This window comes from Oncorhynchus mykiss, unplaced genomic scaffold (assembly GCF_013265735.2).
Source record: "Oncorhynchus mykiss isolate Arlee unplaced genomic scaffold, USDA_OmykA_1.1 un_scaffold_218, whole genome shotgun sequence".
Taxonomy (NCBI): Eukaryota; Metazoa; Chordata; class Actinopteri; order Salmoniformes; family Salmonidae; genus Oncorhynchus; species Oncorhynchus mykiss.
Genome location: NW_023493687.1, coordinates 217,501 through 245,459, shown reverse-complemented (window position 1 = coordinate 245,459; position 27,959 = coordinate 217,501). Strand labels below are relative to the sequence as shown.

At 42.1% G+C, this 27,959-nt stretch overlaps 29 non-coding genes across 29 annotated transcripts; all 29 read left to right on the top strand.

The window, feature by feature from the left end:
- Positions 1-217: 217 nt before the first annotated feature.
- Positions 218-290, top strand: trnak-cuu. Its single transcript has one exon. It is a non-coding gene; the product is annotated as a tRNA-Lys (tRNA).
- A 425-nt stretch (positions 291-715) lies between these two features.
- trnak-cuu lies at positions 716-788 on the top strand. Its single transcript has one exon. It is a non-coding gene; the product is annotated as a tRNA-Lys (tRNA).
- A 916-nt stretch (positions 789-1,704) lies between these two features.
- On the top strand, positions 1,705-1,777 carry trnak-cuu. Its single transcript has one exon. It is a non-coding gene; the product is annotated as a tRNA-Lys (tRNA).
- A 416-nt stretch (positions 1,778-2,193) lies between these two features.
- On the top strand, positions 2,194-2,266 carry trnak-cuu. Its single transcript has one exon. It is a non-coding gene; the product is annotated as a tRNA-Lys (tRNA).
- Positions 2,267-2,709: 443 nt separating this feature from the next.
- On the top strand, positions 2,710-2,782 carry trnak-cuu. Its single transcript has one exon. It is a non-coding gene; the product is annotated as a tRNA-Lys (tRNA).
- A 425-nt stretch (positions 2,783-3,207) lies between these two features.
- trnat-cgu lies at positions 3,208-3,280 on the top strand. Its single transcript has one exon. It is a non-coding gene; the product is annotated as a tRNA-Thr (tRNA).
- A 416-nt stretch (positions 3,281-3,696) lies between these two features.
- Positions 3,697-3,769, top strand: trnak-cuu. The gene has a single exon. It is a non-coding gene; the product is annotated as a tRNA-Lys (tRNA).
- A 443-nt stretch (positions 3,770-4,212) lies between these two features.
- Positions 4,213-4,285, top strand: trnak-cuu. Its single transcript has one exon. It is a non-coding gene; the product is annotated as a tRNA-Lys (tRNA).
- A 416-nt stretch (positions 4,286-4,701) lies between these two features.
- On the top strand, positions 4,702-4,774 carry trnak-cuu. Its single transcript has one exon. It is a non-coding gene; the product is annotated as a tRNA-Lys (tRNA).
- Positions 4,775-5,217: 443 nt separating this feature from the next.
- On the top strand, positions 5,218-5,290 carry trnak-cuu. The gene has a single exon. It is a non-coding gene; the product is annotated as a tRNA-Lys (tRNA).
- A 425-nt stretch (positions 5,291-5,715) lies between these two features.
- trnat-cgu lies at positions 5,716-5,788 on the top strand. The gene has a single exon. It is a non-coding gene; the product is annotated as a tRNA-Thr (tRNA).
- Positions 5,789-6,705: 917 nt separating this feature from the next.
- On the top strand, positions 6,706-6,778 carry trnat-cgu. Its single transcript has one exon. It is a non-coding gene; the product is annotated as a tRNA-Thr (tRNA).
- A 416-nt stretch (positions 6,779-7,194) lies between these two features.
- trnak-cuu lies at positions 7,195-7,267 on the top strand. The gene has a single exon. It is a non-coding gene; the product is annotated as a tRNA-Lys (tRNA).
- A 443-nt stretch (positions 7,268-7,710) lies between these two features.
- On the top strand, positions 7,711-7,783 carry trnak-cuu. Its single transcript has one exon. It is a non-coding gene; the product is annotated as a tRNA-Lys (tRNA).
- A 416-nt stretch (positions 7,784-8,199) lies between these two features.
- trnak-cuu lies at positions 8,200-8,272 on the top strand. The gene has a single exon. It is a non-coding gene; the product is annotated as a tRNA-Lys (tRNA).
- A 443-nt stretch (positions 8,273-8,715) lies between these two features.
- Positions 8,716-8,788, top strand: trnak-cuu. The gene has a single exon. It is a non-coding gene; the product is annotated as a tRNA-Lys (tRNA).
- A 425-nt stretch (positions 8,789-9,213) lies between these two features.
- Positions 9,214-9,286, top strand: trnat-cgu. The gene has a single exon. It is a non-coding gene; the product is annotated as a tRNA-Thr (tRNA).
- Positions 9,287-10,203: 917 nt separating this feature from the next.
- Positions 10,204-10,276, top strand: trnak-cuu. Its single transcript has one exon. It is a non-coding gene; the product is annotated as a tRNA-Lys (tRNA).
- Positions 10,277-10,692: 416 nt separating this feature from the next.
- Positions 10,693-10,765, top strand: trnak-cuu. Its single transcript has one exon. It is a non-coding gene; the product is annotated as a tRNA-Lys (tRNA).
- Positions 10,766-11,208: 443 nt separating this feature from the next.
- Positions 11,209-11,281, top strand: trnak-cuu. Its single transcript has one exon. It is a non-coding gene; the product is annotated as a tRNA-Lys (tRNA).
- Positions 11,282-11,706: 425 nt separating this feature from the next.
- On the top strand, positions 11,707-11,779 carry trnat-cgu. Its single transcript has one exon. It is a non-coding gene; the product is annotated as a tRNA-Thr (tRNA).
- Positions 11,780-12,204: 425 nt separating this feature from the next.
- On the top strand, positions 12,205-12,277 carry trnak-cuu. The gene has a single exon. It is a non-coding gene; the product is annotated as a tRNA-Lys (tRNA).
- A 425-nt stretch (positions 12,278-12,702) lies between these two features.
- trnat-cgu lies at positions 12,703-12,775 on the top strand. The gene has a single exon. It is a non-coding gene; the product is annotated as a tRNA-Thr (tRNA).
- Positions 12,776-13,200: 425 nt separating this feature from the next.
- On the top strand, positions 13,201-13,273 carry trnak-cuu. The gene has a single exon. It is a non-coding gene; the product is annotated as a tRNA-Lys (tRNA).
- A 425-nt stretch (positions 13,274-13,698) lies between these two features.
- Positions 13,699-13,771, top strand: trnak-cuu. Its single transcript has one exon. It is a non-coding gene; the product is annotated as a tRNA-Lys (tRNA).
- Positions 13,772-14,195: 424 nt separating this feature from the next.
- On the top strand, positions 14,196-14,268 carry trnak-cuu. The gene has a single exon. It is a non-coding gene; the product is annotated as a tRNA-Lys (tRNA).
- A 424-nt stretch (positions 14,269-14,692) lies between these two features.
- Positions 14,693-14,765, top strand: trnak-cuu. The gene has a single exon. It is a non-coding gene; the product is annotated as a tRNA-Lys (tRNA).
- Positions 14,766-15,189: 424 nt separating this feature from the next.
- On the top strand, positions 15,190-15,262 carry trnak-cuu. Its single transcript has one exon. It is a non-coding gene; the product is annotated as a tRNA-Lys (tRNA).
- A 1,406-nt stretch (positions 15,263-16,668) lies between these two features.
- On the top strand, positions 16,669-16,741 carry trnak-cuu. The gene has a single exon. It is a non-coding gene; the product is annotated as a tRNA-Lys (tRNA).
- The last annotated feature ends 11,218 nt before the right edge of the window (positions 16,742-27,959 follow it).

Here is a 27,959-nt window from a genome sequence, read left to right as displayed (position 1 = left end):
GGACAAGAAATAGACAGGCAGAGGCTTCAAGAACAATACTTGCTCCTAGTGGGGCTTGAACTCATAACCTTGTCATCTAATTGCTGTATACTGCTGTATAAGTACAACACGCTAACAGATTGCACCACAGGATCCATCAACAACACTCACTGATCACCATATTTTGCAGAAACTGGGCTGTACGATATTCGTACCAAGTCAAAAATACTATTCAGGTACCTGGCTAGCTCAGTCGGTAGAGCATGAGACTCTTAATCTCAGGGTCGTGGGTTCGAGCCCCACGTTAGGTGATTATTATCTCTGCCGAAGCACCAACTCACTTCGCAAACAACCATCCGCTTGGAATTTCGAACAGGCTTGCCACTCTGCATGGTTGGTGATACGGAAGGCTATGAATTTGTATTCTAGCTCTGCCGGCACTCTGACCTGTCATCTGAATGACATACCTATTACCAATGAATTGTACTCCTAAATGGCTTGAATAAATTATCATCTTCCGGAGAAGAAATAGACAGGCAGAGGCTTCAAGAACAATACTTGCTCCTAGTGGGGCTTGAACTCATAACCTTGTCATCTAATTGCTGTATACTGCTGTATAAGTACAACACGCTAACAGATTGCACCACAGGATCCATCAACAACACTCACTGATCACCATATTTTGCAGAAACTGGGCTGTACGATATTCATACCAAGTCAAAAATACTATTCAGGTTCCTGGCTAGCTCAGTCGGTAGAGCATGAGACTCTTAATCTCAGGGTCGTGGGTTCGAGCCCCACGTTAGGTGATTATTCTCTCTGCCGAAGCACCAACTCACTTCGCAAACAACCATCCGCTTGGAATTTCGACAGGCTTACCACCCTGCATAGTTGGTGATACAGAAGGCTATGAATTTGTATTCTATCTCTGCCTGCACTCTGGCCTGTCATCTCAATGACATACCTATTACCAATGAATTGTACTCCTAAATGGCTTGAATAAATTATCATTTTCCGGACAAGAAATAGACAGGCAGAGGCTTCAAGAACAATACTTGCTCCTAGTGGGGCTTGAACTCATAACCTTGTCATCTAATTGCTGTATACTGCTGTATAAGTACAACACGCTAACAGATTGCACCACAGGATCCATCAACAACACTCACTGATCACCATATTTTGCAGAAACAGGGATGTACGATATTCGTACCAAGTCAAAAACACTATTGAGGTACCTGGCTAGCTCAGTCGGTAGAGCATGAGACTCTTAATCTCAGGGTCGTGAGCCCCACGTTAGGTGATTATTTTCTCTGCCGAAGCACCAACTCACTTCGCAAACAACCATCCGCTTGGAATTTCGAGCAGGCTTGCCACTCTGCATAGTTGGTGATACAGAAGGCTATGAATTTGTATTCTAGCTCTGCCTGCACTCTGACCTGTCATCTGAATGACATACCTATTACCAATGAATTGTACTCCTAAATGGCTTGAATAAATTATCATTTTCCGGACAAGAAATAGACAGGCAGAGGCTTCAAGAACAATACTTGCTCCTGGTGGGGCTTGAACTCATAACCTTGTCATCTAATTGCTGTATACTGCTGTATAAGTACAACACGCTAACAGATTGCACCACAGGATTCATCAACAACACTCACTGATCACCATATTTTGCAGAAACTGGGATGTACGATATTCAAACCAAGTCAAAATCACGATTGAGGCACCTGGCTAGCTCAGTCGGTAGAGCATGAGACTCTTAATCTCAGGGTCGTGGGTTCGAGCCCCACGTTAGGTGTTTATTTTCTCTGCCGAAGCACCAACTCACTTCGCAAACAACCATCCGCTTGGAATTTCGAGCAGGCTTGCCACCCTGCATAGTTGGTGATACAGAAGGCTATGAATTTGTATTCTATCTCTGCCTGCACTCTGACCTGTCATCTCAATGACATACCTATTACCAATGAATTGTACTCCTAAATGGCTTGAATAAATTAACATTTTCCGGACAAGAAATAGACAGGCAAGAAGAATACTTGCTCCTGGTGGGGCTTGAACTCATAACCTTGTCATCTAATTGCTTTATACTGCTGTATAAGTACAACACACTAACAGATTGCACCACAGGATCCATCAACAACACTCACTGATCACCATATTTTGCAGAAACTGGGATGTACGATATTCAAACCAAGTCAAGATCAGCATTGAGGTACCTGGCTAGCTCAGTCGGTAGAGCATGAGACTCTTAATCTCAGGGTCGTGGGTTCGAGCCCCACGTTGGGTGATTATTTTCTCTGCCGAAGTACCAACTCACTTTGCAAACAACCATCCGCTTGGAATTTCGAGCACCCTGCATAGTTGCAGGGTCGTGGGTCGTGGGCATAGTTGGTGATACAGAAGGCTATGAATTTGTATTCTATCTCTGCCTGCACTCTGACCTGTCATCTGAATGACATACCTATTACCAATGAATTGTACTCCTAAATGGCTTGAATAAATTATCATTTTCCGGACAAGAAATAGACAGGCAGAGGCTTCAAGAACAATACTTGCTCCTGGTGGGGCTTGAACTCATAACCTTGTCATCTAATTGCTGTATACTGCTGTTTAAGTACAACACGCTAACAGATTGCACCACAGGATCCATCAACAACACTCACTGATCACCATATTTTGCAGAAACTGGGCTGTACGATATTCGTACCAAGTCAAAAATACTATTGAGGCACCTGGCTAGCTCAGTCGGTAGAGCATGAGACTCTTAATCTCAGGGTCGTGGGTTCGAGCCCCACGTTAGGTGATTATTTTCTCTGCCGAAGCACCAACTCACTTCGCAAACAACCATCCGCTTGGAATTTCGAGCAGGCTTGCCACCCTGCATAGTTGGTGATACAGAAGGCTATGAATTTGTATTCTATCTCTGCCTGCACTCTGACCTGTCATCTCAATGACATACCTATTACCAATGAATTGTACTCCTAAATGGCTTGAATAAATTATCATTTTCCGGACAAGAAATAGACAGGCAGAGGCTTCAAGAAGAATACTTGCTCCTGGTGGGGCTTGAACTCATAACCTTGTCATCTAATTGCTGTATACTGCTGTATAAGTACAACACGCTAACAGATTGCACCACAGGATCCATCAAAAACACTCACTGATCACCATATTTTGCAGAAACTGGGATGTACGATATTCAAACCAAGTCAAAATCACGATTGAGGCACCTGGCTAGCTCAGTCGGTAGAGCATGAGACTCGTAATCTCAGGGTCGTGGGTTCGAGCCCCACGTTAGGTGTTTATTTTCTCTGCCGAAGCACCAACTCACTTCGCAAACAACCATCCGCTTGGAATTTCGAGCAGGCTTGCCACCCTGCATAGTTGGTGATACAGAAGGCTATGAATTTGTATTCTATCTCTGCCTGCACTCTGACCTGTCATCTCAATGACATACCTATTACCAATGAATTGTACTCCTAAATGGCTTGAATAAATTATAATTTTCCGGACAAGAAATAGACAGGCAAGAAGAATACTTGCTCCTGGTGGGGCTTGAACTCATAACCTTGTCATCTAATTGCTTTATACTGCTGTATAAGTACAACACACTAACAGATTGCACCACAGGATCCATCAACAACACTCACTGATCACCATATTTTGCAGAAACTGGGATGTACGATATTCAAACCAAGTCAAGATCAGCATTGAGGTACCTGGCTAGCTCAGTCGGTAGAGCATGAGACTCTTAATCTCAGGGTCGTGGGTTCGAGCCCCACGTTGGGTGATTATTTTCTCTGCCGAAGTACCAACTCACTTTGCAAAAAACCATCCGCTTGGAATTTCGAGCACCCTGCATAGTTGCAGGGTCGTGGGTCGTGGGCATAGTTGGTGATACAGAAGGCTATGAATTTGTATTCTATCTCTGCCTGCACTCTGACCTGTCATCTGAATGACATACCTATTACCAATGAATTGTACTCCTAAATGGCTTGAATAAATTATCATTTTCCGGACAAGAAATAGACAGGCAGAGGCTTCAAGAACAATACTTGCTCCTGGTGGGGCTTGAACTCATAACCTTGTCATCTAATTGCTGTATACTGCTGTTTAAGTACAACACGCTAACAGATTGCACCACAGGATCCATCAACAACACTCACTGATCACCATATTTTGCAGAAACTGGGCTGTACGATATTCGTACCAAGTCAAAAATACTATTGAGGCACCTGGCTAGCTCAGTCGGTAGAGCATGAGACTCTTAATCTCAGGGTCGTGGGTTCGAGCCCCACGTTAGGTGATTATTTTCTCTGCCGAAGCACCAACTCACTTCGCAAACAACCATCCGCTTGGAATTTCGAGCAGGCTTGCCACCCTGCATAGTTGGTGATACAGAAGGCTATGAATTTGTATTCTATCTCTGCCTGCACTCTGACCTGTCATCTCAATGACATACCTATTACCAATGAATTGTACTCCTAAATGGCTTGAATAAATTATCATTTTCCGGACAAGAAATAGACAGGCAAGAAGAATACTTGCTCCTGGTGGGGCTTGAACTCATAACCTTGTCATCTAATTGCTTTATACTGCTGTATAAGTACAACACACTAACAGATTGCACCACAGGATCCATCAACAACACTCACTGATCACCATATTTTGCAGAAACTGGGATGTACGATATTCAAACCAAGTCAAGATCAGCATTGAGGTACCTGGCTAGCTCAGTCGGTAGAGCATGAGACTCTTAATCTCAGGGTCGTGGGTTCGAGCCCCACGTTGGGTGATTATTTTCTCTGCCGAAGTACCAACTCACTTTGCAAAAAACCATCCGCTTGGAATTTCGAGCACCCTGCATAGTTGCAGGGTCGTGGGTCGTGGGCATAGTTGGTGATACAGAAGGCTATGAATTTGTATTCTATCTCTGCCTGCACTCTGACCTGTCATCTGAATGACATACCTATTACCAATGAATTGTACTCCTAAATGGCTTGAATAAATTATCATTTTCCGGACAAGAAATAGACAGGCAGAGGCTTCAAGAACAATACTTGCTCCTGGTGGGGCTTGAACTCATAACCTTGTCATCTAATTGCTGTATACTGCTGTTTAAGTACAACACGCTAACAGATTGCACCACAGGATCCATCAACAACACTCACTGATCACCATATTTTGCAGAAACTGGGCTGTACGATATTCGTACCAAGTCAAAAATACTATTGAGGCACCTGGCTAGCTCAGTCGGTAGAGCATGAGACTCTTAATCTCAGGGTCGTGGGTTCGAGCCCCACGTTAGGTGATTATTTTCTCTGCCGAAGCACCAACTCACTTCGCAAACAACCATCCGCTTGGAATTTCGAGCAGGCTTGCCACCCTGCATAGTTGGTGATACAGAAGGCTATGAATTTGTATTCTATCTCTGCCTGCACTCTGACCTGTCATCTCAATGACATACCTATTACCAATGAATTGTACTCCTAAATGGCTTGAATAAATTATCATTTTCCGGACAAGAAATAGACAGGCAGAGGCTTCAAGAAGAATACTTGCTCCTGGTGGGGCTTGAACTCATAACCTTGTCATCTAATTGCTGTATACTGCTGTATAAGTACAACACGCTAACAGATTGCACCACAGGATCCATCAAAAACACTCACTGATCACCATATTTTGCAGAAACTGGGATGTACGATATTCAAACCAAGTCAAAATCACGATTGAGGCACCTGGCTAGCTCAGTCGGTAGAGCATGAGACTCGTAATCTCAGGGTCGTGGGTTCGAGCCCCACGTTAGGTGTTTATTTTCTCTGCCGAAGCACCAACTCACTTCGCAAACAACCATCCGCTTGGAATTTCGAGCAGGCTTGCCACCCTGCATAGTTGGTGATACAGAAGGCTATGAATTTGTATTCTATCTCTGCCTGCACTCTGACCTGTCATCTCAATGACATACCTATTACCAATGAATTGTACTCCTAAATGGCTTGAATAAATTATCATTTTCCGGACAAGAAATAGACAGGCAGAGGCTTCAAGAACAATACTTGCTCCTAGTGGGGCTTGAACTCATAACCTTGTCATCTAATTGCTGTATACTGCTGTATAAGTACAACACGCTAACAGATTGCACCACAGGATCCATCAACAACACTCACTGATCACCATATTTTGCAGAAACTGGGATGTACGATATTCGTACCAAGTCAAAAACACTATTGAGGTACCTGGCTAGCTCAGTCGGTAGAGCATGAGACTCTTAATCTCAGGGTCGTGAGCCCCACGTTAGGTGATTATTTTCTCTGCCGAAGCACCAACTCACTTCGCAAACAACCATCCGCTTGGAATTTCGAGCAGGCTTGCCACTCTGCATAGTTGGTGATACAGAAGGCTATGAATTTGTATTCTAGCTCTGCCTGCACTCTGACCTGTCATCTGAATGACATACCTATTACCAATGAATTGTACTCCTAAATGGCTTGAATAAATTATCATTTTCCGGACAAGAAATAGACAGGCAGAGGCTTCAAGAACAATACTTGCTCCTGGTGGGGCTTGAACTCATAACCTTGTCATCTAATTGCTGTATACTGCTGTATAAGTACAACACGCTAACAGATTGCACCACAGGATTCATCAACAACACTCACTGATCACCATATTTTGCAGAAACTGGGATGTACGATATTCAAACCAAGTCAAAATCACGATTGAGGCACCTGGCTAGCTCAGTCGGTAGAGCATGAGACTCGTAATCTCAGGGTCGTGGGTTCGAGCCCCACGTTAGGTGTTTATTTTCTCTGCCGAAGCACCAACTCACTTCGCAAACAACCATCCGCTTGGAATTTCGAGCAGGCTTGCCACCCTGCATAGTTGGTGATACAGAAGGCTATGAATTTGTATTCTATCTCTGCCTGCACTCTGACCTGTCATCTCAATGACATACCTATTACCAATGAATTGTACTCCTAAATGGCTTGAATAAATTATAATTTTCCGGACAAGAAATAGACAGGCAAGAAGAATACTTGCTCCTGGTGGGGCTTGAACTCATAACCTTGTCATCTAATTGCTTTATACTGCTGTATAAGTACAACACACTAACAGATTGCACCACAGGATCCATCAACAACACTCACTGATCACCATATTTTGCAGAAACTGGGATGTACGATATTCAAACCAAGTCAAGATCAGCATTGAGGTACCTGGCTAGCTCAGTCGGTAGAGCATGAGACTCTTAATCTCAGGGTCGTGGGTTCGAGCCCCACGTTGGGTGATTATTTTCTCTGCCGAAGTACCAACTCACTTTGCAAAAAACCATCCGCTTGGAATTTCGAGCACCCTGCATAGTTGCAGGGTCGTGGGTCGTGGGCATAGTTGGTGATACAGAAGGCTATGAATTTGTATTCTATCTCTGCCTGCACTCTGACCTGTCATCTGAATGACATACCTATTACCAATGAATTGTACTCCTAAATGGCTTGAATAAATTATCATTTTCCGGACAAGAAATAGACAGGCAGAGGCTTCAAGAACAATACTTGCTCCTGGTGGGGCTTGAACTCATAACCTTGTCATCTAATTGCTGTATACTGCTGTTTAAGTACAACACGCTAACAGATTGCACCACAGGATCCATCAACAACACTCACTGATCACCATATTTTGCAGAAACTGGGCTGTACGATATTCGTACCAAGTCAAAAATACTATTGAGGCACCTGGCTAGCTCAGTCGGTAGAGCATGAGACTCTTAATCTCAGGGTCGTGGGTTCGAGCCCCACGTTAGGTGATTATTTTCTCTGCCGAAGCACCAACTCACTTCGCAAACAACCATCCGCTTGGAATTTCGAGCAGGCTTGCCACCCTGCATAGTTGGTGATACAGAAGGCTATGAATTTGTATTCTATCTCTGCCTGCACTCTGACCTGTCATCTCAATGACATACCTATTACCAATGAATTGTACTCCTAAATGGCTTGAATAAATTATCATTTTCCGGACAAGAAATAGACAGGCAAGAAGAATACTTGCTCCTGGTGGGGCTTGAACTCATAACCTTGTCATCTAATTGCTTTATACTGCTGTATAAGTACAACACACTAACAGATTGCACCACAGGATCCATCAACAACACTCACTGATCACCATATTTTGCAGAAACTGGGATGTACGATATTCAAACCAAGTCAAGATCAGCATTGAGGTACCTGGCTAGCTCAGTCGGTAGAGCATGAGACTCTTAATCTCAGGGTCGTGGGTTCGAGCCCCACGTTGGGTGATTATTTTCTCTGCCGAAGTACCAACTCACTTTGCAAAAAACCATCCGCTTGGAATTTCGAGCACCCTGCATAGTTGCAGGGTCGTGGGTCGTGGGCATAGTTGGTGATACAGAAGGCTATGAATTTGTATTCTATCTCTGCCTGCACTCTGACCTGTCATCTGAATGACATACCTATTACCAATGAATTGTACTCCTAAATGGCTTGAATAAATTATCATTTTCCGGACAAGAAATAGACAGGCAGAGGCTTCAAGAACAATACTTGCTCCTGGTGGGGCTTGAACTCATAACCTTGTCATCTAATTGCTGTATACTGCTGTTTAAGTACAACACGCTAACAGATTGCACCACAGGATCCATCAACAACACTCACTGATCACCATATTTTGCAGAAACTGGGCTGTACGATATTCGTACCAAGTCAAAAATACTATTGAGGCACCTGGCTAGCTCAGTCGGTAGAGCATGAGACTCTTAATCTCAGGGTCGTGGGTTCGAGCCCCACGTTAGGTGATTATTTTCTCTGCCGAAGCACCAACTCACTTCGCAAACAACCATCCGCTTGGAATTTCGAGCAGGCTTGCCACCCTGCATAGTTGGTGATACAGAAGGCTATGAATTTGTATTCTATCTCTGCCTGCACTCTGACCTGTCATCTCAATGACATACCTATTACCAATGAATTGTACTCCTAAATGGCTTGAATAAATTATCATTTTCCGGACAAGAAATAGACAGGCAGAGGCTTCAAGAAGAATACTTGCTCCTGGTGGGGCTTGAACTCATAACCTTGTCATCTAATTGCTGTATACTGCTGTATAAGTACAACACGCTAACAGATTGCACCACAGGATCCATCAAAAACACTCACTGATCACCATATTTTGCAGAAACTGGGATGTACGATATTCAAACCAAGTCAAAATCACGATTGAGGCACCTGGCTAGCTCAGTCGGTAGAGCATGAGACTCGTAATCTCAGGGTCGTGGGTTCGAGCCCCACGTTAGGTGTTTATTTTCTCTGCCGAAGCACCAACTCACTTCGCAAACAACCATCCGCTTGGAATTTCGAGCAGGCTTGCCACCCTGCATAGTTGGTGATACAGAAGGCTATGAATTTGTATTCTATCTCTGCCTGCACTCTGACCTGTCATCTCAATGACATACCTATTACCAATGAATTGTACTCCTAAATGGCTTGAATAAATTATCATTTTCCGGACAAGAAATAGACAGGCAGAGGCTTCAAGAACAATACTTGCTCCTAGTGGGGCTTGAACTCATAACCTTGTCATCTAATTGCTGTATACTGCTGTATAAGTACAACACGCTAACAGATTGCACCACAGGATCCATCAACAACACTCACTGATCACCATATTTTGCAGAAACTGGGATGTACGATATTCGTACCAAGTCAAAAACACTATTGAGGTACCTGGCTAGCTCAGTCGGTAGAGCATGAGACTCTTAATCTCAGGGTCGTGAGCCCCACGTTAGGTGATTATTTTCTCTGCCGAAGCACCAACTCACTTCGCAAACAACCATCCGCTTGGAATTTCGAGCAGGCTTGCCACTCTGCATAGTTGGTGATACAGAAGGCTATGAATTTGTATTCTAGCTCTGCCTGCACTCTGACCTGTCATCTGAATGACATACCTATTACCAATGAATTGTACTCCTAAATGGCTTGAATAAATTATCATTTTCCGGACAAGAAATAGACAGGCAGAGGCTTCAAGAACAATACTTGCTCCTGGTGGGGCTTGAACTCATAACCTTGTCATCTAATTGCTGTATACTGCTGTATAAGTACAACACGCTAACAGATTGCACCACAGGATTCATCAACAACACTCACTGATCACCATATTTTGCAGAAACTGGGATGTACGATATTCAAACCAAGTCAAAATCACGATTGAGGCACCTGGCTAGCTCAGTCGGTAGAGCATGAGACTCTTAATCTCAGGGTCGTGGGTTCGAGCCCCACGTTAGGTGTTTATTTTCTCTGCCGAAGCACCAACTCACTTCGCAAACAACCATCCGCTTGGAATTTCGAGCAGGCTTGCCACCCTGCATAGTTGGTGATACAGAAGGCTATGAATTTGTATTCTATCTCTGCCTGCACTCTGACCTGTCATCTCAATGACATACCTATTACCAATGAATTGTACTCCTAAATGGCTTGAATAAATTAACATTTTCCGGACAAGAAATAGACAGGCAAGAAGAATACTTGCTCCTGGTGGGGCTTGAACTCATAACCTTGTCATCTAATTGCTTTATACTGCTGTATAAGTACAACACACTAACAGATTGCACCACAGGATCCATCAACAACACTCACTGATCACCATATTTTGCAGAAACTGGGATGTACGATATTCAAACCAAGTCAAGATCAGCATTGAGGTACCTGGCTAGCTCAGTCGGTAGAGCATGAGACTCTTAATCTCAGGGTCGTGGGTTCGAGCCCCACGTTGGGTGATTATTTTCTCTGCCGAAGTACCAACTCACTTTGCAAACAACCATCCGCTTGGAATTTCGAGCACCCTGCATAGTTGCAGGGTCGTGGGTCGTGGGCATAGTTGGTGATACAGAAGGCTATGAATTTGTATTCTATCTCTGCCTGCACTCTGACCTGTCATCTGAATGACATACCTATTACCAATGAATTGTACTCCTAAATGGCTTGAATAAATTATCATTTTCCGGACAAGAAATAGACAGGCAGAGGCTTCAAGAACAATACTTGCTCCTGGTGGGGCTTGAACTCATAACCTTGTCATCTAATTGCTGTATACTGCTGTTTAAGTACAACACGCTAACAGATTGCACCACAGGATCCATCAACAACACTCACTGATCACCATATTTTGCAGAAACTGGGCTGTACGATATTCGTACCAAGTCAAAAATACAATTGAGGCACCTGGCTAGCTCAGTCGGTAGAGCATGAGACTCTTAATCTCAGGGTCGTGGGTTCGAGCCCCACGTTAGGTGATTATTTTCTCTGCCGAAGCACCAACTCACTTCGCAAACAACCATCCGCTTGGAATTTCGAGCAGGCTTGCCACCCTGCATAGTTGGTGATACAGAAGGCTATGAATTTGTATTCTATCTCTGCCTGCACTCTGACCTGTCATCTCAATGACATACCTATTACCAATGAATTGTACTCCTAAATGGCTTGAATAAATTATCATTTTCCGGACAAGAAATAGACAGGCAGAGGCTTCAAGAAGAATACTTGCTCCTGGTGGGGCTTGAACTCATAACCTTGTCATCTAATTGCTGTATACTGCTGTATAAGTACAACACGCTAACAGATTGCACCACAGGATCCATCAAAAACACTCACTGATCACCATATTTTGCAGAAACTGGGATGTACGATATTCAAACCAAGTCAAAATCACGATTGAGGCACCTGGCTAGCTCAGTCGGTAGAGCATGAGACTCGTAATCTCAGGGTCGTGGGTTCGAGCCCCACGTTAGGTGTTTATTTTCTCTGCCGAAGCACCAACTCACTTCGCAAACAACCATCCGCTTGGAATTTCGAGCAGGCTTGCCACCCTGCATAGTTGGTGATACAGAAGGCTATGAATTTGTATTCTATCTCTGCCTGCACTCTGACCTGTCATCTCAATGACATACCTATTACCAATGAATTGTACTCCTAAATGGCTTGAATAAATTATCATTTTCCGGACAAGAAATAGACAGGCAGAGGCTTCAAGAACAATACTTGCTCCTAGTGGGGCTTGAACTCATAACCTTGTCATCTAATTGCTGTATACTGCTGTATAAGTACAACACGCTAACAGATTGCACCACAGGATCCATCAACAACACTCACTGATCACCATATTTTGCAGAAACTGGGCTGTACGATATTCGTACCAAGTCAAAAATACTATTCAGGTACCTGGCTAGCTCAGTCGGTAGAGCATGAGACTCTTAATCTCAGGGTCGTGGGTTCGAGCCCCACGTTAGGTGATTATTTTCTCTGCCGAAGCACCAACTCACTTCGCAAACAACCATCCGCTTGGAATTTCGAACAGGCTTGCCACTCTGCATGGTTGGTGATACAGAAGGCTATGAATTTGTATTCTAGCTCTGCCGGCACTCTGACCTGTCATCTGAATGACATACCTATTACCAATGAATTGTACTCCTAAATGGCTTGAATAAATTATCATCTTCCGGAGAAGAAATAGACAGGCAGAGGCTTCAAGAACAATACTTGCTCCTAGTGGGGCTTGAACTCATAACCTTGTCATCTAATTGCTGTATACTGCTGTATAAGTACAACACGCTAACAGATTGCACCACAGGATCCATCAAAAACACTCACTGATCACCATATTTTGCAGAAACTGGGATGTACGATATTCAAACCAAGTCAAAATCACGATTGAGGCACCTGGCTAGCTCAGTCGGTAGAGCATGAGACTCGTAATCTCAGGGTCGTGGGTTCGAGCCCCACGTTAGGTGTTTATTTTCTCTGCCGAAGCACCAACTCACTTCGCAAACAACCATCCGCTTGGAATTTCGAGCAGGCTTGCCACCCTGCATAGTTGGTGATACAGAAGGCTATGAATTTGTATTCTATCTCTGCCTGCACTCTGACCTGTCATCTCAATGACATACCTATTACCAATGAATTGTACTCCTAAATGGCTTGAATAAATTATCATTTTCCGGACAAGAAATAGACAGGCAGAGGCTTCAAGAACAATACTTGCTCCTAGTGGGGCTTGAACTCATAACCTTGTCATCTAATTGCTGTATACTGCTGTATAAGTACAACACGCTAACAGATTGCACCACAGGATCCATCAACAACACTCACTGATCACCATATTTTGCAGAAACTGGGCTGTACGATATTCGTACCAAGTCAAAAATACTATTCAGGTACCTGGCTAGCTCAGTCGGTAGAGCATGAGACTCTTAATCTCAGGGTCGTGGGTTCGAGCCCCACGTTAGGTGATTATTTTCTCTGCCGAAGCACCAACTCACTTCGCAAACAACCATCCGCTTGGAATTTCGAACAGGCTTGCCACTCTGCATGGTTGGTGATACAGAAGGCTATGAATTTGTATTCTAGCTCTGCCGGCACTCTGACCTGTCATCTGAATGACATACCTATTACCAATGAATTGTACTCCTAAATGGCTTGAATAAATTATCATCTTCCGGAGAAGAAATAGACAGGCAGAGGCTTCAAGAACAATACTTGCTCCTAGTGGGGCTTGAACTCATAACCTTGTCATCTAATTGCTGTATACTGCTGTATAAGTACAACACGCTAACATATTGCACCACAGGATCCATCAACAACACTCACTGATCACCATATTTTGCAGAAACTGGGATGTACGATTTTCAAACCAAGTCAAGATCACCATTGAGGTACCTGGCTAGCTCAGTCGGTAGAGCATGAGACTCTTAATCTCATGGTCGTGGGTTCGAGCCCCACTTTGGGTAATTATTTTCTCTGCCGAAGCACCAACTCACTTCGCAAACAACCATCCGCTTGGAATTTCGACAGGCTTACCACCCTGCATAGTTGGTGATACAGAAGGCTATGAATTTGTATTCTATCTCTGCCTGCACTCTGACCTGTCATCTCAATGACATACCTATTACCAATGAATTGTACTCCTAAATGGCTTGAATAAATTATCATTTTCCGGACAAGAAATAGACAGGCAGAGGCTTCAAGAACAATACTTGCTCCTAGTGGGGCTTGAACTCATAACCTTGTCATCTAATTGCTGTATACTGCTGTATAAGTACAACACGCTAACAGATTGCACCACAGGATCCATCAACAACACTCACTGATCACCATATTTTGCAGAAACTGGGCTGTACGATATTCATACCAAGTCAAAAATACTATTCAGGTTCCTGGCTAGCTCAGTCGGTAGAGCATGAGACTCTTAATCTCAGGGTTGTGGGTTCGAGCCCCACGTTAGGTGATTATTCTCTCTGCTGAAGCACCAACTCACTTCGCAAACAACCATCCGCTTGGAATTTCGACAGGCTTACCACCCTGCATAGTTGGTGATACAGAAGGCTATGAATTTGTATTCTAGCTCTGCCGGCACTCTGACCTGTCATCTGAGTGACATACCTATTACCAATGAATTGTACTCCTAAATGGCTTGAATAAATTATCATTTTCCGGACAAGAAATAGACAGGAAGAGGCTTCAAGAACAATACTTGCTCCTGGTGGGGCTTGAACTCATAACCTTGTCATCTAATTGCTGTATACTGCTGTATAAGTACAACACGCTAACAGATTGCACCACAGGATCCATCAACAACACTCACTGATCACCATATTTTGCAGAAACTGGGATGTACGATTTTCAAACCAAGTCAAGATCACCATTGAGGTACCTGGCTAGCTCAGTCGGTAGAGCATGAGACTCTTAATCTCAGGGTCGTGGGTTCGAGCCCCACGTTGGGTAATTATTTTCTCTGCCGAAGCACCAACTCACTTGGCAAACAACCATCCGCTTGGAATTTCGACAGGCTTGCCACCCTGCATAGTTGGTGATACAGAAGGCTATGAATTTGTATTCTATCTCTGCCTGCACTCTGACCTGTCATCTCAATGACATACCTATTACCAATGAATTGTACTCCTAAATGGCTTGAATAAATTATCATTTTCCGGACAAGAAATAGACAGGCAGAGGCTTCAAGAACAATACTTGCTCCTAGTGGGGCTTGAACTCATAACCTTGTCATCTAATTGCTGTATACTGCTGTTTAAGTACAACACGCTAACAGATTGCACCACAGGATCCATCAACAACACTCACTGATCACCATATTTTGCAGAAACTGGGCTGTACGATATTCGTACCAAGTCAAAAATACTATTGAGGCACCTGGCTAGCTCAGTCGGTAGAGCATGAGACTCTTAATCTCAGGGTCGTGGGTTCGAGCCCCACGTTAGGTGATTATTTTCTCTGCCGAAGCACCAACTCACTTCGCAAACAACCATCCGCTTGGAATTTCGAGCAGGCTTGCCTCCCTGCATAGTTGGTGATACAGAAGGCTATGAATTTGTATTCTATCTCTGCCTGCACTCTGACCTGTCATCTGAATGACATACCTATTACCAATGAATTGTACTCCTAAATGGCTTGAATAAATGATCATTTTCCGGACAAGAAATAGACAGGCAAGAAGAATACTTGCTCCTGGTGGGGCTTGAACTCATAACCTTGTCATCTAATTGCTGTATACTGCTGTTTAAGTACAACACGCTAACAGATTGCACCATAGGATCCATCAACAACACTCACTGATCACCATATTTTGCAGAAACTGGGATGTACGATATTCAAACCAAGTCAAGATCACCATTGAGGTACCTGGCTAGCTCAGTCGGTACAGCATGAGACTCTTAATCTCAGGGTCGTGAGCCCCACGTTAGGTGATTATTTTCTCTGCCGAAGCACCAACTCACTTCGCAAACAACCATCCGCTTGGAATTTCGAGCAGGCTTGCCACTCTGCATAGTTGGTGATACAGAAGGCTATGAATTTGTATTCTATCTCTGCCTGCACTCTGACCTGTCATCTCAATGACATACCTATTACCAATGAATTGTACTCCTAAATGGCTTGAATAAATTATCATTTTCCGGACCAGAAATAGACAGGCAGAGGCTTCAAGAACAATACTTGCTCCTGGTGGGGCTTGAACTCATAACCTTGTCATCTAATTGCTGTATACTGCTGTATAAGTACAACACGCTAACAGATTGCACCACAGGATCCATCAACAACACTCACTGATCACCATATTTTGCAGAAACTGGGATGTACGATATTCAAACCAAGTCAAAAATACTATTGAGGTACCTGGCTAGCTCAGTCGGTAGAGCATGAGACTCTTAATCTCAGGGTCGTGGGTAAAAGCCCCACGCTGGGTGATTAGTTTCTCTGCCGAAGCACCAACTCACTTCGCAAACAACCATCCGCTTGGAATTTCGAGCAGGCTTGCCACCCTGCATATTTGGTGATACAGAAGGCTATGAATTTGTATTCTATCTCTGCCTGCACTCTGACCTGTCATCTCAATGACATACCTATTACCAATGAATTGTACTCCTAAATGGCTTGAATAAATTATCATTTTCCGGACAAGAAAGAGACAGGCAGAGGCTTCAAGAACAATACTTGCTCCTGGTGGGGCTTGAACTCATAACCTTGTCATCTAATTGCTGTATACTGCTGTATAAGTACAACACGCTAACATATTGCACCACAGGATCCATCAACAACACTCACTGATCACCATATTTTGCAGAAACTGGGATGTACGATTTTCAAACCAAGTCAAGATCACCATTGAGGTACCTGGCTAGCTCAGTCGGTAGAGCATGAGACTCTTAATCTCAGGGTCGTGGGTTCGAGCCCCACGTTAGGTGATTATTTTCTCTGCCGAAGCACCAACTCACTTCGCAAACAACCATCCGCTTGGAATTTTGAGCAGGCTTGCCACCCTGCATAGTTGGTGATACAGAAGGCTATGAATTTGTATTCTATCTCTGCCTGCACTCTGACCTGTCATCTCAATGACATCCCTATTACCTACACAGTAACACTGTTCGGTATTATACTACACAGTAACATCGTTCAGTATTATACTACACAGTAACATGGTTCAGTATTATACTACACAGTGACATGGTTCAGTATTATACTACACAGTAACATGGTTCAGTATTATACTACACAGTAACACGGTTCAGTACTATACTACACAGTAACATGGTTCAGTAATGTAACATGGTTCAGTACTATACTACACAGTAACACGGTTCAGTATTATACTACATATTAACATGGTTCAGTACTATACTACACAGTAACATGGTTCAGTATTATACTACACAGTGACATGGTTCAGTATTATACTACACAGTAACATGGTTCAGTATTATACTACACAGTAACATGGTTCAGTACTATACTACACAGTAACATGGTTCAGTAATATACTACACAGTAACATGGTTCAGTACTATACTACACAGTAACATGGTTCAGTATTATACTACACAGTAACATGGTTCAGTAATATACTACACAGTAACATGGTTCAGTAATATACTACACAGTAACAGGGTTCAGTAATGTAACATGGTTCAGTACTATACTACACAGTAACATGGTTTAGTATTATACTACACAGTAACATGGTTCAGTATTATACTACACAGTAACATGGCTCAGTAATGTAACATGGTTCAGTACTATACTACACAGTAACATGGTTTAGTATTATACTACACAGTAACATGGTTCAGTATTATACTACACAGTAACATGGCTCAGTAATGTAACATGGTTCAGTAATATACTACACAGTAACATGGCTCAGTAATGTTACATGGTTCAGTATTATACTACACAGTAACATGGTTCAGTATTATACTACACAGTAACATGGTTCAGTACTATACTACACAGTAACATGGTTCAGTATTATACTACACAGTAACATGGTTCAGTAATATACTACACAGTAACATGGTTCAGTAATATACTACACAGTAACATGGCTCAGTAATGTAACATGGTTCAGTACTATACTACACAGTAACATGGTTTAGTATTATACTACACAGTAACATGGCTCAGTAATGTAACATGGTTCAGTACTATACTACACAGTAACATGGTTTAGTATTATACTACACAGTAACATGGTTCAGTATTATACTACACAGTAACATGGCTCAGTAATGTAACATGGTTCAGTAATATACTACACAGTAACATGGCTCAGTAATGTTACATGGTTCAGTATTATACTACACAGTAACATGGTTCAGTATTATACTACACAGTAACATGGTTCAGTACTATACTACACAGTAACATGGTTCAGTATTATACTACACAGTAACATGGTTCAGTAATATACTACACAGTAACATGGTTCAGTAATATACTACACAGTAACAGGGTTCAGTAATGTAACATGGTTCAGTACTATACTACACAGTAACATGGTTTAGTATTATACTACACAGTAACATGGTTTAGTATTATACTACACAGTAACATGGTTCAGTATTATACTACACAGTAACATGGTTCAGTACTATACTACACAGTAACATGGTTCAGTACTATACTACACAGTAACATGGTTCAGTACTATACTACACAGTAACATGGTTCAGTATTATACTACACAGTAACATGGTTCAGTATACTACACAGTAACATGGTTCAGTAATGTAACATGGTTCAGTATACTACACAGTAACATGGTTCAGTATTATACTACACAGTAACATGGTTCAGTATACTACACAGTAACATGGTTCAGTAATGTAACATGGTTCAGTATTATACTACACAGTAACATCGTTCAGTATTATACTACACAGTAACATGGTTCAGTACTATACTACACAGTAACATGGTTCAGTATACTACACAGTAACATGGTTCAGTAATGTAACATGGTTCAGTATTATACTACACAGTAACATGGTTCAGTATTATACTACACAGTAACATGGTTCAGTATACTACACAGTAACATGGTTCAGTAATGTAACATGGTTCAGTATTATACTACACAGTAACATCGTTCAGTACTATACTACACAGTAACATGGTTCAGTAATGTAACATGGTTCAGTACTATACTACACAGTAACATGGTTCAGTACTATACTACACAGTAACATGGTTCAGTACTATACTACACAGTAACATGGTTCAGTATTATACTACACAGTAACATGGTTCAGTACTATACTACACAGTAACATGGTTCAGTACTATACTACACAGTAACATGGTTCAGTACTATACTACACAGTAACATGGTTCAGTACTATACTACACAGTAACATGGTTCAGTACTATACTACACAGTAACATGGTTCAGTACTATACTACACAGTAACATGGTTCAGTACTATACTACACAGTAACATGGTTCAGTACTATACTACACAGTAACGTGGTTCAGTAATGTAACATGGTTCAGTACTATACTACACAGTAACGTGGTTCAGTAATGTAACATGGTTCAGTACTATACTACACAGTAACATGGTTCAGTACTATACTACACAGTAACGTGGTTCAGTAATGTAACATGGTTCAGTACTATACTACACAGTAACATGGTTCAGTACTATACTACACAGTAACGTGGTTCAGTAATGTAACATGGTTCAGTACTATACTACACAGTAACATGGTTCAGTACTATACTACACAGTAACATGGTTCAGTACTATACTACACAGTAACATGGTTCAGTACTATACTACACAGTAACATGCTTCAGTACTATACTACACAGTAACATGGTTCAGTACTATACTACACAGTAACATGCTTCAGTACTATACTACACAGTAACGTGGCTTCATCTGTCATTCTTAACTAAAGACTAACGGTTGTCTGTGTTAGTCGTTGCGGTAGTTGATGTCTGAAAGTATTGTTTAATCCAGGAGACTTCTCTTTCACGTTGTATGGATGCCATCGTTCTGAGTGCCTGTCTGCTAACTGAATTACAACACGTATATCGTTAGAGTTTGGCAATCTAATGTATTATTCTCTGCTACAGTAACACTGAATATTATGACACAGACTCAAGGTGACATCACAGGAACTCTCACATTCAGACTGAAACAATTAGCGGCTTTGTCTGAAGAGATGAGAATCTATAAGGACATATTATTACCAAGGACCATTTTATATTGCTTTTTAAAAAAATATAAAAAATCCAATTAACTCCTGAAAGCTGGTGGCTTTCGACAGACGACAGGTCGTTATTGTGCTGTTGGAAAGACATTGTTGGTTCGGGAAACTGGCATCTTTTCAGAACCAGTCTGGCAGGCAGCTGAACAGAAAAGGTCTCGGTGAACAATCAACCCCTTGGCTCCGAAAGAGACCTGAGTTGGCACTTCTTGTCTTTTTTTCATCATAGATTTTTCTAACTCACAGAGATGTTTAACTCAGACAGAGAGCCAGACCATTTAAAACATGGCCATTTGTCACATTGGATCGATGGAGTCCAGTCTGTATTGTAGTCTTGTTATAACAGCTTTTCTCCCTATGGAGGCTAGGACAACAGTCTGATTAACAGTAGTTTACTGACCTCCTAGTCAGGTTAATCAGTGACTAGGACAACAGTCTGACTGAGACAGTAGTTTCCTGACCTCCTAGTCAGGTTCATCAGTGGCTAGGACAACAGTCTGACTGAGACAGTAGTTTCCTGACCTCCTAGTCAGGTTCATCAGTGACTAGGACAACAGTCTGACTGAGACAGTAGTTTCCTGACCTCCTAGTCAGGTTCATCGGTGACTAGGACAACAGTCTGACTGAGACAGTAGTTTCCTGACCTCCTAGTCAGGTTCATCAGTGACTAGGACAACAGTCTGACTGAGACAGTAGTTTCCTGACCTCCTAGTCAGGTTCATCGGTGACTAGGACAACAGTCTGACTGAGACAGTAGTTTCCTGACCTCCTAGTCAGGTTCATCAGTCACTAGGACAACAGTCTGACTGAGACAGTAGTTTCCTGACCTCCTAGTCAGGTTCATCGGTGACTAGGACAACAGTCTGACTGAGACAGTAGTTTACTGACCTCCTAGTCAGGTTCATCCGTGACTAGGACAACAGTCTGACTGAGACAGTAGTTTCCTGACCTCCTAGTCAGGTTAATCAGTGACTAGGACAACAGTCTGACTGAGACAGTAGTTTCCTGACCTCCTAGTCAGGTTCATCGGTGACTAGGACAACAGTCTGACTGAGACAGTAGTTTACTGACCTCCTAGTCAGGTTCATCCGTGACTAGGACAACAGTCTGACTGAGACAGTAGTTTCCTGACCTCCTAGTCAGGTTCATCGGTGACTAGGACAACAGTCTGACTGAGACAGTAGTTTCCTGACCCCCTAGTCAGGTTCATCGGTGACTAGGACAACAGTCTGACTGAGACAGTAGTTTCCTGACCTCCTAGTCAGGTTCATCGGTGACTAGGACAACAGTCTGACTGAGACAGTAGTTTCCTGACCTCCTAGTCAGGTTCATCGGTGACTAGGACAACAGTCTGACTGAGACAGTAGTTTCCTGACCTCCTAGTCAGGTTCAACAGCCAGTTACACTATAGAGAGAATAGCAAGAACACAGAATAGTCCAACTAATTTATGTCATTATAATATATGAGATTAGAGAAAGAAGATACCAAGTACAAAACTCCTAATCCAGCAGGAAACGACAAAGAGCATCACCTCTGACTGCACTGTATAACGTCCCGTAGTTACAGAACACAGATATCTCTGGTTAACAACAGGTACAATTATCTCTTTGTCCTCCTGATAAATTATAGCCTGGTTACCATCTCTGTTCAGCTACCACATTCCACTCCTTGCCTCTCCTTTCTTTTGTCAAAGAATATGACACAGACTTCATGGAGTGGAGTGTTAGCTTTAAAAAAAAAAATTTAAAAATGGTACCCAGGCTAAAGAAATGAACCGCTAAAAGATCAAATGTAGAAATGTTCTGAAAACAAAAGATACAAAAATAAAGAGCTGAAAGTTTTTTGAATCATTAATTATACAGAAACAACACGATGGAGATGAAAAATGTGCCAGATATAAACATCTTCTGATATTTACATCAAGAGACTGTCTTTGTTTTAGTTCGTGGCTTTGATCAGTCAGAAAGGAATAACAGACCTTGAAGGAGGAAGTCTGTTGTGATTGACATCTCTAGTTACCATGGTGAGGCCCATGTACCTCCTGTCTCTTCCTCGGGGAGATGTAGTGGAATGAGGGGGAATTTAAAGAGCGACTCAAGAAACAATGTTTTAGTTTCAACTGTGTTCTCTATACTGATTAGAGATGTCTCTGAAGGTGAATATCTCTATACTGATTAGAGATGTCTCTGAAGGTGAATATCTCTATACTGATTACAGTCGTCTCTGAAGGTGAATATCTCTATACTGATTAGAGATGTCTCTGAAGGTGAATATCTCTATACTGATTACAGTCGTCTCTGAAGGTGAATATCTCTATACTGATTAGAGATGTCTCTGAAGGTGAATATCTCTATACTGATTACAGTAGTCTCTGAAGGTGAATATCTCTATACTGATTAGAGATGTCTCTGAAGGTGAATATCTATACTGAATACAGTCGTCTCTGAAGGTGAATATCTCTATACTGATTAGAGATGTCTCTGAAGGTGAATATCTCTATACTGATTAGAGATGTCTCTGAAGGTGAATATCTCTATACTGATTAGAGATGTCTCTGAAGGTGAATATCTCTATACTGATTAGAGCTGTCTCTGAAGGTGAATATCTATGCTGATTACAGTAGTCTCTGAATGTGAATATCTATGCTGATTACAGTAGTCTCTGAAGGTGAATATCTATGCTGATTATAGTAGTCTCTGAAGGTGAATATCTATGCTGATTATAGTTGTCTCTAAAGGTGAATATCTATGCTGATTACAGTAGTCGCTGAAGGTGAATATCTATACTGATTACAGTAGTCTCTGAAGGTGAATATCTATACTGATTATAGTAGTCTCTAAAGGTGAATATCTCTATACTGATTAGAGATGTCTCTGAAGGTGAATATCTCTATACTGATTACAGTAGTCTCTGAAGGTGAAAATCTATGCTGATTACAGTAGTCTCTGAAGGTGAATATCTATACTGATTACAGTAGTCTCTGAAGGTGAATATCTATGCTGATTACAGTAGTCTCTGAAGGTGAATATCTCTATACTGATTACAGCAGTCCCTGAAGGTGAATATCTCTATACTGATTACAGTAGTCTCTGAAGGTGAATATCTCTATACTGATTACAGTAGTCTCTAAAGGTGAATATCTCTATACTGATTACAGTAGTCTCTGAAGGTGAATATCTCTATACTGATTACAGTAGTCTCTGAAGGTGAATATCTCTATACTGATTACAGTAGTCTCTGAATGTGAACATCTATGCTGATTACAGTAGTCTCTGAAGGTGAATATCTCTATACTGATTACAGTAGTCTCTGAAGGTGAATATCTATGCTGATTATAGTTGTCTCTGAAGGTGAATATCTATACTGATTACAGTAGTCTCTGAAGGTGAATATCTATGCTGATTACAGTAGTCTCTGAAGGTGAATATCTATACTGATTACAGTAGTCTCTGAAGGTGAATATCTCTATACTGATTACAGTAGTCTCTGGAGGTGAATATCTATACTGATTACAGTAGTCTCTGAAGGTGAAGAGCCACTATCTCCTGCATGGGGTACTACTGCTACAGCAGGAAGGAGTGGGAGACAGCCAGTGATGCTAGTTAACATTATACTGTAGTGGGCTAAATCAGGGTCACACAGCGTGTTTCTTGGTCGTCTAATCTACTTTGAAACAGAAGTATCCCCCTCACACGCATGGTTATGGGCTTAAAGAAAGAAGACACCTACACAACGTCAGACGTAGAACTGACATTTATTCCAGTTTGATTTTGCATTCCAATAATACACTTTATAAACAACACAGAAGACTGAAATATAACACAACCGTTTGACGTAGAAATAAAGTATTTTGGGAGGTTTAAAAAAAAAAAGTTTATTAATTCTGATATCGTGTGGCCACTAGGTCATCTGACTGCAGGAAAGGGCTAACCTGAGAAGAAGCAGGCAGAGCTCTGACTGCAGGAAAGGGCTAACCTGAGGAGAAGCAGGCAGAGCTCTGACTGTAGGAAAGGGCTAACCTGAGGAGAAGCAGGCAGAGCTCTGACTGCAGGAAAGGGCTAACCTGAGGAGAAGCAGGCAGAGCTCTGACTGTAGAAAGGGGCTAACCTGAGGAGAAGCAGGCAGAGCTCTGACTGTAGGAAAGGGCTAACCTGAGGAGAAGCAGGCAGAGCTCTGACTGTAGGAAAGGGCTAACCTGAGGAGAAGCAGGCAGAGCTCTGACTGTAGGAAAGGGCTAACCTGAGGAGAAGCAGGCAGAGCTCTGACTGTTGAAAAGGGCTAACCTGAGGAGAAGCAGGCAGAGCTCTGACTGTAGGAAAGGGCTAACCTGAGGAGAAGCAGGCAGAGCTCTGACTGTAGGAAAGGGCTATCCTGAGGAGAAGCAGGCAGAGCTCTGACTGTAGAAAAGGGCTAACCTGAGGAGAAGCAGGCAGAGCTCTGACTGTTGGAAAGGGCTAACCTGAGGAGAAGCAGGCAGAGCTCTGACTGTAGGAAAGGGCTAACCTGAGGAGAAGCAGGCAGAGCTCTGACTGTAGGAAAGGGCTAACCTGAGGAGAAGCAGGCAGAGCTCTGACTGTAGGAAAGGGCTAACCTGAGGAGAAGCAGGCAGAGCTCTGACTGTAGGAAAGGGCTATCCTGAGGAGAAGCAGGCAGAGCTCTGACTGTAGAAAAGGGCTAACCTGAGGAGAAGCAGGCAGAGCTCTGACTGTTGGAAAGGGCTAACCTGAGGAGAAGCAGGCAGAGCTCTGACTGTAGGAAAGGGCTAACCTGAGGAGAAGCAGGCAGAGCTCTGACTGTAGAAAAGGGCTAACCTGAGGAGAAGCAGGCAGAGCTACGACTGTAGAAAAGGGCTAACCTGAGGAGAAGCAGGCAAGAGCAGTCATTAACACAGTCCCAGACAGCCTGTTAGCTGAAGTGGATTTTAATTAGCTATTTTCCAGTTAGCAAGCAGGAAAATTGTCAGCCCCCTTTAACACCCCTGAGACAACCCCGCACACATACTCTCTCTCTCTCTCTGTCTCTCTCTCTCTCTCTCTCTATATATATATATATATATATATATATATATATATAAATATATATATATATATATATATTTATCCTCCTCTCTCTCTCTCTATATATATATATATATATTTATCCTCCTCTCTCTCTCTCTCTCTTTCTCTCTCTCTCTTTCTCTCTTTCGCTCTTTGTCTCCTCTCAATTCAATTTAATTTAAAGGGCTTTATTGGCCTTTATGTTAACATTGCCAAAGCAAGTGAAATAGATAATACAAATGACCAGTAAACATTACACTCACAAAAGTTCCCAAAGACTAAGGACATTACAAATGTCATATTATGTATATATACAGTGTTGTAACAATGTACAAATAGTTAATGTACAAAAGGGAAAATAAATCAACATAAATATGGGTTGTATTTACACTGGTGTTTGTTCTTCACTGGTTGACCTTTTCTTCTGGCAACAGGTCACAAATCTTGCTGCTGTGATGGGTTTGTTTTCGAATTCTTTGTGGGTCTGTGTAATCTGAGGGAAATATGTGTCTCTAGTATGGTCATACATTTGGCAGGAGGTTAGGAAGATTCCTTCATCATTTATTTCCTGATAGAATCCTAGCCAGGGGAAGGAAGGGACCTTCATCATTTATTTCCTGATAGAATCATAGCCAGGGGAAGGAAGGGACCTTCATCATTTATTTCCTGATAGAATCCTAGCCAGGGGAAGGAAGGGACCTTCATCATTTATTTCCTGATCGAATCCTAGCCAGGGGAAGGAAGGGACCTTCATCATTTATTTCGTGATAGAATCATAGCCAGGGGAAGGAAGGGACCTTCAGCATTTACTTCCTGATATAATCATAGCCAGGGGAAGGAAGGGACCTTCAGCACTTACTTCCTGATAGAATCATAGCCATGGGAAGGAAGGGTCCTTCATCATTTATTTCCTGATAGAATCATAGCCAGGGGAAGGAAGGGTCCTTCATGATTTACTTCCTGATAGAATCATAGCCATAGGAAGGAAGGGTCCTTCATCATTTATTTCCTGATAGAATCATAGACATGGGAAGGAAGGGTCCTTCATAGGTAGTCTAACACTCAGGTTGTAATGTTGTTTGGGTAGTCTAACACTCAGGTTGTAATGTTGTTTGGGTAGTCTAACACTCAGGTTGTAATGTTGTTTGGGTAGTCTAACACTCAGGTTGTAAACACTGTTTGGGTAGTCTAACACTCAGGTTGTAAACACTGTTCGGGTAGTCTAACACTCAGGTTGTAAACACTGTTTGGGTAGTCTAACACTCAGGTTGTAATGTTGTTTGGGTAGTCTAACACTCAGGTTGTAATGTTGTTTGGGTAGTCTAACACTCAGGTTGTAATGTTGTTTGGGTAGTCTAACACTCAGGTTGTAATGTTGTTTGGGTAGTCTAACACTCAGGTTGTAATGTTGTTTGGGTAGTCTAACACTCAGGTTGTAATGTTGTTTGGGTAGTCTAACACTCAGGTTGTAAACACTGTTTGGGTAGTCTAACACTCAGGTTGTAAACACTGTTTGGGTAGTCTAACACTCAGGTTGTAATGTTGTTTGGGTAGTCTAACACTCAGGTTGTAATGTTGTTTGGGTAGTCTAACACTCAGGTTGTAATGTTGTTTGGGTAGTCTAACACTCAGGTTGTAATGTTGTTTGGGTAGTCTAACACTCAGGTTGTAATGTTGTTTGGTTAGTCTAACACTCAGGCTGTAATGTTGTTTGGGTAGTCTAACACTCAGGTTGTAATGCTGTTTGGTTAGTCTAACACTCAGGTTGTAATGTTGTTTGGTTAGTCTAACACTCAGGTTGTAAGGTTGTTTGGGTAGTCTAACACTCAGGTTGTAATGCTGTTTGGTTAGTCTAACACTCAGGTTGTAATGTTGTTTGGGTAGTCTAACACTCAGGTTGTAATGTTGTTTGGTTAGTCTAACACTCAGGTTGTAATGTTGTTTGGTTAGTCTAACACTCAGGTTGTAAGGTTGTTTGGGTAGTCTAACACTCAGGTTGTAATGTTGTTTGGTTAGTCTAACACTCAGGCTGTAATGTTGTTTGGGTAGTCTAACACTCAGGTTGTAATGCTGTTTGGGTAGTCTAACACTCAGGTTGTAATGCTGTTTGGTTAGTCTAACACTCAGGTTGTAATGTTGTTTGGGTAGTCTAACACTCAGGTTGTAATGTTGTTTGGGTAGTCTAACACTCAGGTTGTAATGTTGTTTGGGTAGTCTAACACTCAGGTTGTAATGTTGTTTGGTTAGTCTAACACTCAGGTTGTAATGTTGTTTGGTTAGTCTAACACTCAGGTTGTAATGTTGTCTGGGTAGTCTAACACTCAGGTTGTACACGCTGTTTGGTTAGTCTAACACTCAGGTTGTAATGTTGTTTGGGTAGTCTAACACTCAGGTTGTAATGTTGTTTGGGTAGTCTAACACTCAGGTTGTAATGTTGTTTGGGTAGTCTAACACTCAGGTTGTAATGTTGTTTGTTTAGTCTAACACTCAGGTTGTAATGTTGTCTGGGTAGTCTAACACTCAGGTTGTAATGTTGTTTGGGTAGTCTAACACTCAGGTTGTAATGTTGTTTGGTTAGTCTAACACTCAGGTTGTAATGTTGTTTGGTTAGTCTAACACTCAGGTTGTAATGTTGTTTGGTTAGTCTAACACTCAGGTTGTAATGTTGTCTGGGTAGTCTAACACTCAGGTTGTAATGTTGTCTGGGTAGTCTAACACTCAGGTTGTAATGTTGTCTGGGTAGTCTAACACTCAGGTTGTAATGTTGTTTGGTTATTACTACTGGGAATTGATTATCTCAAAATGAAACTTGATTGTTTCTAACGTCTGTTATCTGCAGAAGAGTACAGAGTTGGAAAATATACACCATTT